At 37.2% G+C, this 16,697-nt stretch overlaps 1 protein-coding gene across 4 annotated transcripts in view; it reads right to left on the reverse strand.

The window, feature by feature from the left end:
* The window catches only part of LOC135207346 (A disintegrin and metalloproteinase with thrombospondin motifs 9-like), a 730,481-nt gene that overhangs the window by 98,630 nt on the left and 615,154 nt on the right, over nt 1–16,697 (reverse strand). The window lies entirely within an intron of this gene.

The following is a 16,697-nucleotide window of genomic DNA, read 5'->3' on the forward strand; positions in this document are numbered from 1 at the left end:
GCTGTCTCTCTCTTCATTAACTACCTGAAGAGAGAGACAGCAGTATCTGAAATATAATATACTTACTTCCTATATTTTGGCGTTTTTATGGGCTCCTTTTATTATTATTATTATATTATTATTATTATTATTATTATATATATAGATATATATATATATATATATATATATATATCGCGACAATACTGAAAGTTTCATTACTCTCCTTGTGATCACCTCACATACATTTTGTAAAACGAACTTACAGGCTCCCAAGTTTTGTAAGTAAATGTATTGGACAGGATAAGGTTCGTGGCAACTTTACAGTCTATAAAATTTATGCATTAAATACATTGGAATGAAAGATTAAGGTTAGCGAATACTTTATCGATTAATTTATGAAATTTGTCGAGTCTATCCGAGCACTGGGCCACTGTCACCCATTCACTTAAGACATCGAAAAGTGAGTGTTGGAGAAGTTGGACAGCAAGATAAAGGAGGCCCTTTAAGATAAAGGAAATGGAGCATAAAGATCTATAGGTGGAAATGGGAGAAACCCCCTACAGTTGCTCTAAGAAATAACAGTTATAGGTGGTGGACAGCAAGACTGCAAACGGGAAGCGGAAATGGAGGTTCAGTCTTTCTTAGTTTAACCAGACTCCGAGCTGATTATTAGCTCTCCTAGGGCTGGCCCGAGGGATTAAATTTTTATTTCCGTGGCTACGAGCCAACTGAACCTACAGCTTATTGTGGGAACCGAACCACATTATATCGAGAAAAAAATTCCTCGAATTCCGCATTAGCGGCAGGCGGGAGCGAACTCGGGCTACCAGATAGGTAGGCGAGTACGCCAACCACTCGTCCAATGAGGACCTGTAACTTCGAACGAACGCTTTAAATAACCTAACTAACGCCTACAGTGCACCGCGTGAGGAGCACTCACAACGCTACATCCTTATGGGTTTGACCATTTATTGAAAATAAAACGGATTAGAAATGGACACTCCAAATGAAGCTAACATTTCAATAAAACTGATAATGAATTAAATTTAATGTGATATGAAATAGAGAAAACCTCACACTTGTTCTACCAACTCCGCGAAAAGAGTACCACAAAATTTGTGAGCCTCCGTATATCCATATTTAGTTTTCATTTCTTTAAAAATACAGACCTATCAAGCTAATTATTTTATGTAGTTCTCTTGAGTAATGACAACCCAAAAGATGGGGGCAATCTCAATGGAAAAAGAAGTCTTCCACAAACTTATAAAAAAAAGTAAACTACATTTTCAGGCTGATAAAATTTTTTATTTATTTATCTATTTATTCATTATATCATATTTTTTGTAAAGTCTAAGCGTCCCCTTTTACGTGTGAGATCGCTTATCAGGTATTATTATCGCAAACACATACTATGTGGAAGGTTTTGGCCTTGTATAATGAAAGTCTTTGAAAGAATGTATTCGAACGAATGACTGTCAGAACTACAGGAATTTTCATGGCTTTGTCAAGAAATATTTGAAATACTATTACTATGATTTGATGTCATCAACGTTGCCTAAAATAAAAGAAACATGGTGCCTCGTGCCGTCAAGGTCATGTCTTTTTGGAATATCTGAGATACTACCACTATAATTCGATGTCATCAACGTTGCCTAAAATAAAAAAACAAGATGCCTCGTGCCGTTAAGGTCATGTCTTTTTTATTTTATTTTTTTTTTTACACCGTAGTTAAGAAAGAATGATTTTTGTTTCATCGCTTTTAAAATCGCTCTGGCACCTATTCCGATAAGACCCTAAAACTATCTCGTACTCCTAATACTGCGAGTCTAAAGTGTGCTCAAAACACCGACAGCAACACACTACGACCTTTCCATTTGTAGGGGGTGAAAATCTAACAGCTATAAACAGTTCCGTCGGCATTATTGATCACAAAGGTCGAGTCAATTTATCCATCTTCAAAGGAGCAGGTAAAGGCCAAGAGGACGCCGTTTGTCTTGCTCGTTAAAAGGTGCCGGTGGTCGAACATATATGGACGAAATTCACTTATCTCTTAATATCCATTGACCACGGGAGAGGCTTCTAATGGTGACTGATTAGACTTTTCACCTTGGGTTGTTTTCACATTCAAGAATGATTTATGGTGTTGGGTTTCGGCGCCAAAAAAAATCGTTAATTGGGTATAAGTAATTATTAATCACACGAGTGTCATGACGTGGCACTGAAGCCGCGACATAAACGCTTGTACATATTTAACGAAAACTGAATTCAAGGGTATTTTATCGTCGAATACCTGTGAAGAGGTAAGGTTTTACTGTTCATCAATTAATAACGTAAATAATGAGTATAATCTTCAACTTATTTGCACTAGTCTACAATCCAGAGCTCAAGTGGCATGAGTATTCAAAGAAATCAAGTAAACACGGACAAGACCTAACAGATAAGTTAATTGCTTTTGGATGTCGACAATGAATCAGATTATGAATCGAAACCAACTATCCGATTCTACAATAACTATTAATATTACTATTCTCCAACATGAGTAAACATTCATTTACATAAAACCTAAAAGACCATTTGACTCGCAATGCAAGCTTCTACACAGAGGAATGCCTAAACATGAAAAAGAGACAGCAGAGAGAAAAAATAAAATAAAGGTTAACAAACGAATAATAATAATAATAATAAAAAAAAAAAAAACAGAAAGGCAAGAGGACAAGAATTTCTTACACTGGACAGTGGCACCTAAACAGAATGTAGACTCTGACATCTGATACTGAACAGCACAAACTCATTCTTGGGGGTGCAGAAAAAAAAAGAATATTCCCTTCTGAAATAAGGTTTGTGAAAGGTGGTTAAAATCCATATCTTTTTATGGCCCAATTTTCATTTACCCTTTGTTTTGAAACGGAATACCACAACCTTTTCTGGATGATAAAGACTCCTTGAAGAATCTGATAGTATCCAAAAGGACGCGCAGTTTACCGGTAATGGTAGAACAAAAGGACTGTCATTAAAAAATATCATCTCCGTAGAAAAAGGAAGCTAATGAACAATGTCTAGTTTTCTATCAGCTATGAAAAGAAAGCTCGTGGTTGCAATTATTAATTGTACAATTCCATTGAACAGGCGATGTATTGCATAGTACCCACTTTTGTGTGAATGTTTCTGAGGGCAAGAGTGATGAAATGAGCTGAGTTTGGGAGAAAGGACTCCACTTGCAAATTGAAGTGAAACTCCCATCTGGTCCTTCCCAACCCAAACTAGGTTATCTAGTTCTTTTTACACGTCCTTTGAACTTTAAGAAAATTTTGTGAGAAGTTGGCTTGGGATGACTGCTTATCCTGAAAGGCTTTGTTAATTAGCTCTGGTGTATTCATTCAAAGTAATCATAAGTTAAAAAATCAAAGGAAACGCGACTTGGAAGACCAAATTTGAGAGAGAATGTATACTAACAATGAACTGCGCTTTAATTTGTATAAATAAAACAACTTGAAACTCACAGAATAGGCTGAAGCTACAAGAGATTCTGACTGGCCCGAACATTTAAGAACCTTTGAGGTATTATAATAAGTTAGACGCGAAAACCGAAGACTGATACTCTGTTATACAACAGAAGAAATCGGAAAGGGATAATATGAGATTTGTAAGGGTCAAGTGTTCAGATCCTGGTAAACAGAACGACTAGGTGTTGAAACCACTCCCTTGCAGATAAAGGGCACTGATATTACATGAGAACTCCTTTAGTTATTTTAAGCAACAATTACGCTCTTGTTTATATGAGAGAGAGAGAGAGAGAGAGAGAGAGAGAGAGAGAGAGAGAGAGAGAGAGACGTCTTTAGTTATTTTCACTAACAATTACGTTCATATTTACGAGAGAGAGAGAGAGAGAGAAACTCCTTAAGTTATTTTCACCAACAATTACGCTCTTATTTATGAGAGAGAGAGAGAGAGAGAGAGAGAGAGAGAGAGAGAGAGAGAGAGAGTGAGTTCCTCACTGACTACAGTACAGGTCACGCACTGCAGGTCAGGCGGTGATCAACAGCAACCACCCTTCTTCATAAAACGACTTAAAGTAAGAATTAAGTTTTCCGATCGGTTCCCAAGTTGTTTGTATCCGTCTTCTGAAGTATGGCGGTCATTACTCAGCCAATCTGTGATTACTGTATTGGTTGATTATCGAAATATGTGATTACAGTAGTGATTCATTATCGCAAACTATAATTAATGTTATTGGTATTTACCAAAGTCTACAATTATTCGAAGTTGATTTTTCCAAGACCACATATTTTTCAATTTTCCGAAAGGCTGACAGTTTTATAACGATGATGTTCAAAATTTCAGAATATGTTCTTAATATTAAATTTACGCAATTTGCCCCGTCGCGAATATTTCTGCCAAATTTACTTCATCTTTGAACACCCTTCACTTTCGGTGTTGAGCTTTCTCACAGATTCTGAGTTTTGTCCAATTAAATCGTCCAATTTCTAATGACTTGGTGATATTCCTCCTTTTAATGACGTTGCCTTGAAAACACAGGAGACATACGAAGCACCTAAAGTTATGATTAACGTATTATCTCTATTCCCCGCTTCAGAAAGCGACTATTTTGCAAAGGAAGAACCGAAGAAAATAAAAACGGATCTTATCATCCTGCTTTTGTAAAGAATCATCTCTCTTCTTTCGATATTCTATTCCATACTGATACACAAGTCTATCAGAAAATAATCTACATGGAGAGATGAGACTGAATTAAGTTATTATTTGAATACTATAAGCTGATATAACTTTTACTTAGCAACAAGACTATTTCTTATTATAATATTCTTAAAAGCTGTAATGAGGCTCCTACTTTATATAAATAAATCGGTTTAATTCTAGCTTGTTTATATATATATATATATATATATATATATATATATATATATATATATATATATATATTATATATATATATATCACTGAACACCACAGACACTCTCCCCGTTTTCCATCACTGAACACTATAGACACTCCCTGTTTTCTATTGCTGAACACTATAGACACACCACATTTTCTATTGCTGAACACTATAGACACTCTCTCCGTCTTCTATCGCTGAACACTATAGACACTCTCTCCGTCTTCTATCGCTGAACACTATAGACACTCCCCGTTTTCTATCGCTGAACACAAAAGGCACTCTCCACGTTTTTTATCACTAAACACTATAGACACTCCCCATTTTCTGTCTCTGAACACTATACGTACACACTCTCCCCGTTTTCTATCGCTGAACACTTTAGACACTGTTTTCTATCACTGATCACTACAGACACTCTCCCATTTTCTATCGTTGAACATTGTAGTCACTCTCCCCGTTTTCTATCGCTGAACACTAAACACGCCCCCGTTTTCAATCGCTGAACACTATAGACGACGCTTCAACACACCTAGAGCAAGCACTACACCCGAGACATTCAGTGTTTATTATCTTTTATTACTATTCAAACACTGGTAGAATCTAAGGGAGATATCTCTCAGTCAACCCCCACCCCCTTCGCAGACTTGGTGAACTCCCAGATGGGCACAAGTGCTGTGAGAACTTCGAGAACCACATCTCTTGAAAGAAGAAGAAGAAGACAGAAAAGAAAGAAGAAACGAAGAACGAGAAGGCGTTGGCCCATGGGGGAGGGGGAGGAACATACAGGAAGAGAAGAAGAAGAAAACAAAGATAGAGGACAGAAAGGAAAGAAGAAACAAAACGTAAAGAGAGGAAACAAGTAAAGAAGAAGGAAAAGAAGGAAGGAAAAAGAAGGAAATTAGGAAGCAGAAGAAGAAGGATTGAGATGACAGAAAGGAAAGAAAAACGAAGAACGGGGGAAGGGGAGGAACGTAAAGGAAGAAGAAGAAGAAGACAGAATACAGGAAGGAAAGAAAAAACGTACAGGAAGAGGAGAAGAAGGAAAAGAAGATGGAGATGACAGAGAGGAAAGATGAAACTAAGAACGGGAAGGCGTTGGCCCATGGGAGAAGGGGAGGAACGTAAAGGAAGAGAAGAAGAAGAAAAAGAAGAAGATGATGGAGATGAGAAAAAGGAAAGAAAAAACGAAGAACGGGGAAGGAGAGGAACGTAAGGAAGAAGAAGACGAAGACGAAGAGGGCAAAACGGAAAGAAGAAACGAAGAACGGGAAGGCGTTGGCCTACGTCGGAGAGAGAGAGAGAGACAGAGACAGAGAGGAAGAAGAAGAAGAAGAAGAAGAAGAAGGCAGGTCGAGAATGGTGTCAAGTGGGGCCCGTCTCAAGACGAAGATGATGAAGCCCGGTCTTTCCCAAGCATGCGAGCGCACACACGTACATACGCACGCAGGAGCACTCGGGACAGACAGACGGCTGAGGGATTTGCTTTTATCTGGAGGCCGATTCTTGACGCAATTCCTTCTCCTCGGTCATGGATACGTGAATGGGGTTTGACGAGGGAGATTTGCCACGGGTGTTTAGGGTTTGTGTATGGAATCTGCGCGTTACAAGGGATTTGCAGAGCGATTTTTACGGGGATTAAAAGTCATGAAAGCCAAAACCAACGATTTACAACAATGCAGACACGATGCACACAGAGTATAGTTGTTTATTTATTTGTTTTGTTACGTAACGTCAAAAATCTAATATGACTGGGGGCCCGAAGATGGCCCGAGTTTAAGGGGAATTATCAGAAATAAAAATGATTAATTTAACGGTTAATTTACATTGCCAATAAAAGGTATAAGCGATTGTGGGTAAAAGCAAAAGAAAAAAAAAATCACAGTCTTTACGAACAAAAATCAGAACGAATGAATTTTGCTCCTCCAAAAAGTAAATAAGGGTAATGAAGAGAGTCGACAAAAATACACACTAGATGTCCTTATCTGTTGTTAATGGCCGGGCCATAGGGGCTGCCAAATTAAACAAACTACAAAATTAAATAGTATTTGGTTCCTAAAGAGTACACTGTACCTAAAACTCAATCCTTACCGATTTACTCAGCTGGGCAAATATCTCACTGATATGTGTAAAATTTAAATAAAAATTATTTCAATTTTTTTTTTACCTTCATACCCCACACTACCATAACACACACACACACACACACACACACACACACACACACATATATATATATATATATATATATATAACTATATATATATATATATATATATATATATATATATATATATATATAATATATATATATCTATATATATATATATATATATATATTCTATACACATAACTACGTGAATATGGTGTATGATACAGATTAGGAAAATCTAAGTCAAGGGATGAATGCAGAGAACGGAGAGCCATACAAACCAAATAACTTTAAGAACATCAGTGCGGATGGAAACAAAATTGAAATGGCTGAAGAAAAAGAAGCGGTCCGCTTAACCCCAAAACAGAGCAGCTTCTTGAGAAATGGCAGATTACAAGAACCAGAAGCTGGGAAGAAGAGCGGGGAAAGAAGCAGATAAGACTGTCTTCCAAATTTCAAATTAAGAGGCAAAAGCCAAGGTAGATCTACAGTACTATTCCGCGGCGGCCTGGACTATGGCAGTTGCGGTTTTCTATGCAGTTTTACCTCCTGAACAAGAATGTTAAGTAATATTTATTCGGACGACTGTAATTAACCACCAGGGGCCAGTACTAAACACAGAGAAATACATTGGACGCCCCAATCCCTAGCGGATGTCGTATCCGCGGTTACGTTCCTTGCAGTCCGTGCAGAACTATTCTGTAGAATTACCAAAGCCAATTCCACGATTCTCATCCTTTGTAGTGTAATATGGTTGATGTCAGCAGCTTAATTAAATCATATTTTGTATAATTTTCCTTCAGCGAAGTGATCAACATGAGTCTACAAAACAGATTCTGGGACATGCCGAAAGGAACCCAAGAGAACGACCGTCACTTGTTGGTGAAAAGGCGATGCCATTAAGCGGCGAGAGAATGACCGAAGTTCCTTAACCTCTAAGACCTAAATTCAAGAGATGTTAGGAGTAATCCAAAGAGACATCCTACCACTTGATCGTTGATACTGGACCCTTGATGGGGCCTATTTAGTGTCTAGTGACTGTCCAGTTCTTATCAGACATGACAGAACCTAAACATGGCTAAGTCAAGGATTTTTGGGGGGTTAAAAAAAGTTCATTGGGTTTAGGGTCAATAACCTTTAATTTTCGAGTTCACGATTTGGGGTGGACACTGTCATCATAAGGAGTTCAATTTGTTCTTGTTTTTCTACAACTTCTACGAATGACTTATTATTCTTCAAAAGTTAAGCTTCTTTGTAAATACACATTCACCGAAACGGTTCAGGTAAAAGTCTCCAATTTAATCTAGGAAACCATATTTTCAAAAGAAACGCCACCCTTTTCGAATGGATTCGATTGCACAAAAGAAAAAAAAAACTCCTACTCCGAATAGAAATCTTGACGGAAGTGCCAGCCTTTTGAGAAGTTCACCTCATATTGTATTTTACCGAACAATTTAATCCTCCAGTGGGAGAGACTATGTTATAAACAATTCACGAAGATGGGGTGATGATTACCCGGACGAGGACCTCGTGTATATATCAGAGGGGAGTATTAATCACTCAGTGGTTATTTTCGCTTTTTGTTTAACTCATCTCTTTTACTTTTTTATCGCCCTATCTACGACCAACAACAGTTGACTAATGACCACGTTCAAATAACCTAGGTTTTCAAAAGCGAGGATAGAACGCACCACGAGAGAGAGAGAGAGAGAGAGAGAGAGAGAGAGAGAGAGAGAGAGAGAGATTTTGTACCGGTTAACGAGAATATTGCTAACTTATACAAGAATGTTACTCAAGAGCTAGAAGATACAATTAAACATGACTACAAGAATATAAGTTGGTCAGTTTACAGAACGTGAACTGCAAGTCTTGCAAGGTTTTCACTAGATATAAAAGTGTATGTATATATATATATATATATATATATATATATATATATATATATATATATATATATATATATATATATATATATATATATATATATGTCAGTCACATTGCAGTACTTACGAGTAATTAACGAAAAATCTTCGCAATATCTCTTCATGGACCGTTTCTGGCACGCAGTACCAGTAGAAATTTCCCTTTCTCAATCAAAATTTGGGTTCGACCGTATTAATTTTCCTACAAGATTTAGGTAGACGCACACACATATTACGGATCGTATTGTACCAAAATTTACTTCGCTAGTGCTTATTGTTAAAAAATGTTCTAGGAATAGGTCGAGATGGCGAGAATAACTAAAATGTATGAGAAGCAACTTTTCATGAAAATTTATGTAAATTGGCCAGCATCCATGAACAATTTTAGACTTATTACGAACAGAACTCAAACATACGATAAAATCCAACCATTTTTTTTTTTTTTTTTTACTGCAAAACACCCATCGAACAATTGCTACCTGTATATGTAAATGCATATTTCGAATAGCATTAATAACCAACAGCCTTCTAATTCACTGCATTATGAGTGCAGGCCAACATCTGTATCAATTCATCTAAAAAATTAAAAGTCTACAATTTCTTTAAAGGAATACATCGTATACGTCCAGTAAAAGCAAGCTAAAAACTAGGAAGGACTTCCAAGTAAGTGTGATCTAATCTGATCACTTAACCATGACATATCAAGAATCATCTCGTGAACGAGATCTTCAGAACCAATGACGCACTTCGTGAGATAACACGACCACCTCGAGCCAGGTCTTCCGAGAAAGAGGCCTAGGCAGGAGAGATGAGAGAGAGGAGTGGTCAAGGGAGCTCTCTGCCAAGGATGACGGAATTGGGGAACACCGGGCCATCCAACAAGACAGAAAACGTGACGCAAGATCCTTGCTTGGAAGATTGTTACGTGACAGAGTGATAATACCCAGCCAAGTGTCACATAGGAAAGAATTTCACGGAAACGCTACAATTGAAGGACAATGGCGATGGAATATCGATTTTTTATTGCAAAACGTCCTGTCAAGGTATAAAATGCAGCTCCAGCTGAAAATTGTATGAAATATGTGACGTGTCATTCAATCGTAATTGCTATAGTAGATTCACATCAACCGTGCATTTGATGTCTAGGCCAGACCCTTACGACGCTCCTGATTGGCTGTTGATAAGCCAATCACAGGGCTGGAAACTTTGACGAGGCATCTTTACAAAAACATACCCATGAGAAATTGTTTTTTTTTTTTCTTTTTATTTACGTAAAAAAATCTTACAACCTCTATTCTTTGGGAAAGGAGCAGGTGGGGCCCCTCTCCCCAAGAAGACGGAGAGTAAAAAAAAAAAAAAAAAAAAGACTACGTTAAACTTTCATGGTACAAATCAGCCACCCTCTTTTAAAATGAAAGGAGCGCTCACTCTTACATGAAGACAGTAATAGGTTATACGTTTACAACTGTATATAAAAAAAATGCAACAAAAACCCCGGAAACAACACTGACTGAATTTTCTGATTCACTTCACTCCAGACCCCTTTCCCAGCACGAAACACCTATCTCTGGATAAGACAGTTGCAATTTTTAAAGTTAACAACAAGAAATATCGCCACGTATGTAAGATGTTCCACGAAATCACCTACGTACAAGCTTCTGGCAAGTGTATACAAGCGCCGCAGATAAACGAAGAGGAAATAGCCGAGACGTCGTTTCATCGTTACTTGTCTATACACATTAACAGCAGCCGTGTTTATCATCATCTTCTAAATGGAAACGTGAGGAAATTACTAGTTTTGTGCTTCGTCACATGATGCGATTGACAATTCTGGTTTGGGGGGTTCTAAGAAAGCCAGCTGGATGATAACTAAAGGAAAACATGACATTTTCCATTGAAGGCATCAGATGTTGCAACACGATTCAGAATTGGGAAAATGCGTTTCCTACCGAAAATATGACTTCATCATCCTTACGAGAAAAAGAATAAATTCCTCTAAATTCAAGAATTGAACAACATTCTTTCTACGAGGATCCTTACAAGAAACCTGCGTCCCTAAGGACATTAGTCTATTGACTCTGTAATTAACACATGTAAAATGACCTCTAATGACTATTTGTATGACCCAGACATACTCGGTCGACTGCAATTAGCAAGGTTATTTGCTTCGGGGCAGACTGACATTATTATCTTCAGCCCTTGACACGTCAGTAGACTTCTTTCGACTTTAAAAAGGCTACGATACTGGAAGATCCTTAATGGAGTTTACTATTTGCAGCCATAAACAAGCTATTACGACACGTTGTTCAATTGTAGTGAGAATAGGCACTGCGAGGATAAGTGGATAAAAGAATAAGAATTTTCATCTGAAATACCTCCGTAAAATCCTATTATTATTATTATTATTATTATTATTATTATTATTATTATTATTATTATTATTATTATTATTATTATTATTATTATTATTATTATTATTATTATTATTATTATTATTATTATTATTATTATTTCAAAATGAATAAACATGTGTTAGGAGTAAACCTAAAATATCACTGACTTCCAAAGCCAGCTCTCTTAAAAGAGAAAGCCTATACATTAACTAATAAACAGCACACGGAATATTTGTCCCCTTAAAATAGCAACGCAGTTCACAAAACTTATAAGACAGCGTTGCATGGTACATGAAACTTTAAAAGATTACTTCCATCCATACATATTCTCTAGGAAGACCTTCCTTTAGTTTTACACTTTTAAAGTCTTTCTAGCTACGGTTGATCAAAATACCAAAAATAACAGTGACAGTAAGGAAAGCGACCCCATTTCGGCTCAACTTCAACACCACCAATTCGGCTCACAGGCGATAAACCCTATAAGCTTACCTTTATCTTAACCTCATGTACGTTGACCATTAACGACTCCACGGGAAAACCACCAAATATTTCGCTCTAGTTCAGAAAAGAACCCCAAAATGGCTCATGAAGAACTCTTCGATAATACCCAACCCCATTTTGGGTCAAGATATACTCTACGGATGAAAAAAACCACCATTTCACATAAATATGAATATGAGTGAAAAAATTCTAAGTACCTTAACCTAACGTAACCTAACCCAACCCACTGAGTGAAAAAATCCTTAGTCCCTTAACCTAATCTAAGCTAACCTAACCCACAGAGTGGAAAAATTCCAAGTCCCTTTACCTAACCTAACCTAACCCAACCCAACCTATAGGCTCAAGATATACTCTACGGATGAAAAAAACCCCACTTCAAACAAATATGAATATGAGGAAAAAAAATTCTATGTCCCTTAACCTAACCTAACCTTACCCAGGTGAAATACCCAACCCCATTTTGGCTCAAGATATACTTTTCGGACGGAAAACCGCCATTTCACATAAATATGAATATGAGGGAAAAAAATATCAAGTCCCTTAACCTAACCTAACCCACATGAGTATATGAAAAATATGAATATGAGGAACAAATTCTAAGTCCCTTAACCTAACCTCTGTTATGATCAGTTGTGCCTAAGTAAAGGGTCGTGTTAGACCACAAGTTCTTGGCTTTCTTGCCTTTCCATTTTCTTCCGTGGCATACCTTTATATATATATATATATCTTTATTACATATATATATATATATATATATTATATAGATATATATATATACCATCTAGTACTAAAATTAATATATTATATAATAAAAAGTAAACCTAAAATAAACAAGGTAATAATAATATATATCCTCTAACTTCTCTCATGCTACGCACTATACTTTATGGCTGAGATTGTCACTACAAAGTCTTAGAGCCAGATGCAATATATGAAGTAATTCTGATGTCTGTAGCTAAATTATTTCGGTCATCATGAAAATCATATCTTGCTTAAAACCTGCGCTGTATTATTTTTTAAGGGAGTGATATGACTTTGACATTGGTCTCTAGTTTATCTCTACTGTCTTTCTCTTGAGAGTGCTGCCTCAAACCCAAAGAAAAAACAAGTTTTAATGCTATAATACTTTTCCACAATAATTGAAATTGTCAAATAATGACTGGATTTACTCAATACTTTGCTCTAATGGGCAAATAATTTTCCTTAATAATCTAAGCTCATTCTTCTATTATTCTTCATTTATACACTTTTTCTCCACACGCTTAGCATCAATCTAAGTCTTAACAACTCAAGTATTTTTGTGGTGCTCAGCCATTTCCACTATCATGAGGAGTCTTCTGGGTTATGATAGCCGAAGACCACATTCACACTTGAGCGCACAAGTAAGCATTCGTATTCTCTCACAAATGGGCCGCAATTTGGCGAACATCGACCGTGAGTCAAGATGAAAAACACATTAAGTTTCTATATAGTGCTATTTTCGCTCTGCTCGCTGAACAATGAGCTAATGCTATCCCAATAACTTCCAAAAACCAACTAGCAAAATACACGAGGGTCTCTCTCTCTTTCTCTCTCTCCCTCTCTCTATACATATATATATATATATATATATTATATATGTAGTATATATATATATATATATATATATATATATATATGTATATATATATAATATATATATATATACATATATATATAATATATATATGTATATATATATTATATATATAATCCTATTATTAATATATATATAGATATATATATACAATATATATATGAATTATAGATTATTAATATATATATATAATAATATAATATATATATACTATATATATATATATATATATAATATATTATTTAAGTAAGCATCGTTTACCAAAGAGATGTCAAACTCGGCCACCTGATTTTCTTTACAAGCAAAGATTAAAAAGCTCAGTACATCTGCATTGCAATCTTGAGCAAGATCATCTGCAAAATCACAGCACCGACAACAACTATTTTGTCTAAATTGCAGGGTAAATTTTCCTTCGCAACGGTGCGGCCACCAACTGGCAATGCGATAGTCACTCTCAATTCACAATTAGCTGTATTTTGCAAGAGAGAGAGAGAGAGAGAGAGGAAGATTAACTCAGAGAAGAGAGAGCAGAGAGAGAGAGAGAGAGAGAGAAGAGAGAGTATAACAACATTTGAAGTTACATCAGCGTACCAAATCGTTCAGTGAAAGACCTATAATATCATACTCACACAGTGAATATGTATCTAATGAGATATAAGTAAATAAAAAGAAATAAATAAGAAATAAATATAAACACAAGGTTAACCCCAGAAGAAAATATTTTTTTGTTGTACACGTCATCATAACATTACAAAGAGAACGCCTGACTTGAAAGTTATGTCGAGGAAGTTGATATATTGGAGACAAATGATAAATTTCCGTTTTTTTTTTCGAACATATAAGAAACAGGCGGAAACTTCCACGGTATGTTGAAAATCCAAAACTTCGAACGGAAGAATTTCGAAAGGAAAGGCATAAAAACACACGTACGTACTTGCATTATCCTCACGGATCACGCCTATTTTACTACGCCTTCCAGCAATCGATGAACGAGACCTCGGGGGATTCAATGAATTATGAAATCTAATGCTATATATTATAGGCAGGCACTAGAAAGCGGGGGCACTTCCAGCTATTTGGGCGCTAATATCCACGGAAAGAGGGAGCTGGCATGGCTGGACATCAAGACGAAGAGATCCAGAAAACAAAGAAACGAAAGACGAGGAGGATCTCAATATGAGACTCAGGAAAAAACAGACAGCTGTCACAAAGGAGGAATAGTTGGAGAAGTTGACAACAAGAAAGAAAGGAAGAGCTAATAGATATAAAGTATAGCTGAGGGAAAGCTACAGAGCTACGGAAGCTGCGGACGCATTTCGAGAGAAAGGCGCAGAGAAATTGAGGCCCCCGAAGAAATCTCATCAAGAATACACCATGAAGAACGCGAACATCGTTCCTAACCATGACCTGCTGGCCAAATAAAACAAACCAGTCATAGGCAATCTGACAGTGCAGCAGCATACGTTCAAGTTTTTTCAAGAAATGGCTACTATTCAGAATTAAAAGATGCTAAGTCAAATGTGGCAAAACGCTCCTGCCCATTTCCTCAAGTCCCATTCGTTCTCCGAAGTCTGGAGTCCCAGACTCCACACTCCGCCGCAGCATCGGTCATCCCCCACTAACATGCTGCTTCAGATCTACTGGAATCTCTTCCTTGAAGGGTGGGAAGCATTCAGTAAGCAGCAGAGCTGACTAGGAGAAATATAATTAGAATTCAGCTCAAGTCTGAGGGGTGGTTTACCCCGAAGTCGTTTTAGAATCCTTGAGGCTCCAGGTCTGGCCTGCCATCCAGTGAAGTTCGACCAAGAAAGGAATAATGAAATGAAATTCACATGCCGACGCGAAGACTCAAGATACAAAGATGGATTGAAAAATGAACTGTACAGCCAACGCTATAAGGTTCACTGGATCCAAAGACTCTAGATGCAAGCTTCGAGATCCTTAGAAGCCATCTTTGAAGGCTTCGGAGCTCGCATGCGTCTGATTTGAAATCTAAGGTAAAAGGAAGCTCAGAGAAAAGAATAACAGCGGAGGACGACGATGCGACAGCCCTAAAAGTTTTCCAGAAAGAAGCAAGCTGGAGACCTGAGGACCAGATGTGAATGGATGGAATCCTGGATTGTGGAAGACAAGGGAGGATCTCAAGTTGAGACTTAGGAAAAAACCAGACAGCTGCAACGAAGGAGGAGTAGTTGGAGAAGTAGACAAGAAGAGGAAAGGAAGAGCTAATAGATAAAAAAGGAATAGCTGAGGGAAAGCCACACAAATACGGAAGCTCCAGACGCAATTGGAGAGAAATGCTCAGAGAAATTGAGGTCCCAGAAGATAATCTCATCAAGAACACACCATGAAGAACGCGAACATCGGCCTAACCATCACCCGCAGGCCAAAAAGCAAAACCAATCATTAGGCAATAACAGTGGAGGATGAAGATTCAGAAGCACTAAAAACCTCAAGATGGAGACACGAGGACCAGATATGAGCGGATGGAATCCTGGATTGCGGAAGGAGTCTTCAGTACTTAGTACGTATATCAGAGGATAAAGGATATAGCAGAAAGGTTGATGAACTAGCAATAATAGACCTAATACTGGAAGAAGCAAAGGAAATGACAGCAATCTTTTTGGTGTACCCTTTGCCAGGTAAGTATCAATCCAACTGCAACTAGAAGCAATCTATTTGGTGTACCCTGTGCCAGGAAAGTATGCTTCTAATTACAACTAGAAGCAATCTATTTGGTGTACCCTGTGCCAGGTAAGTATGCTTCTAATTACAACTAGAAGCAATCTATTTGGTGTACCCTGTGCCAGGTAAGTATGCTTCTAATCACAATTAGAAGCAATTTATTTGGTGTACCTCGTTGCCAGGAAAAGGTATGCTTTCCTAATTACAACTAAGAAGCCAATTCTATTTTGGTTTGTCCCTTGTGCCAGGTAAGTATTGCTTCTAATCACAATTTAGAAGCAATTTATTTGGAGTACCTGTGCCAGGGAAAGTATGCTTCTAATTACAACTAGAAAGCAATCTATTTTGGTTTGTACTCCTGCTGCCAGGTAAAGTAGCTTCTAATTACAACTTAGAAGCAATCTATTGGTGTACCCTGAGGCAGGTAAGTAAGTTTCTCAATTACAACTAGAAGCATCTATTTTGGTGTACCTGAGGCAGGTAAGTTAAGTTTCTAAATTACAACTAGAGCAATTCTATTTGGTGACCCTCTTGTGCCAGCGAAAAGCCT

The sequence above is a fragment of the Macrobrachium nipponense genome, chromosome 32, assembly GCF_015104395.2.
Source record: "Macrobrachium nipponense isolate FS-2020 chromosome 32, ASM1510439v2, whole genome shotgun sequence".
Taxonomy (NCBI): Eukaryota; Metazoa; Arthropoda; class Malacostraca; order Decapoda; family Palaemonidae; genus Macrobrachium; species Macrobrachium nipponense.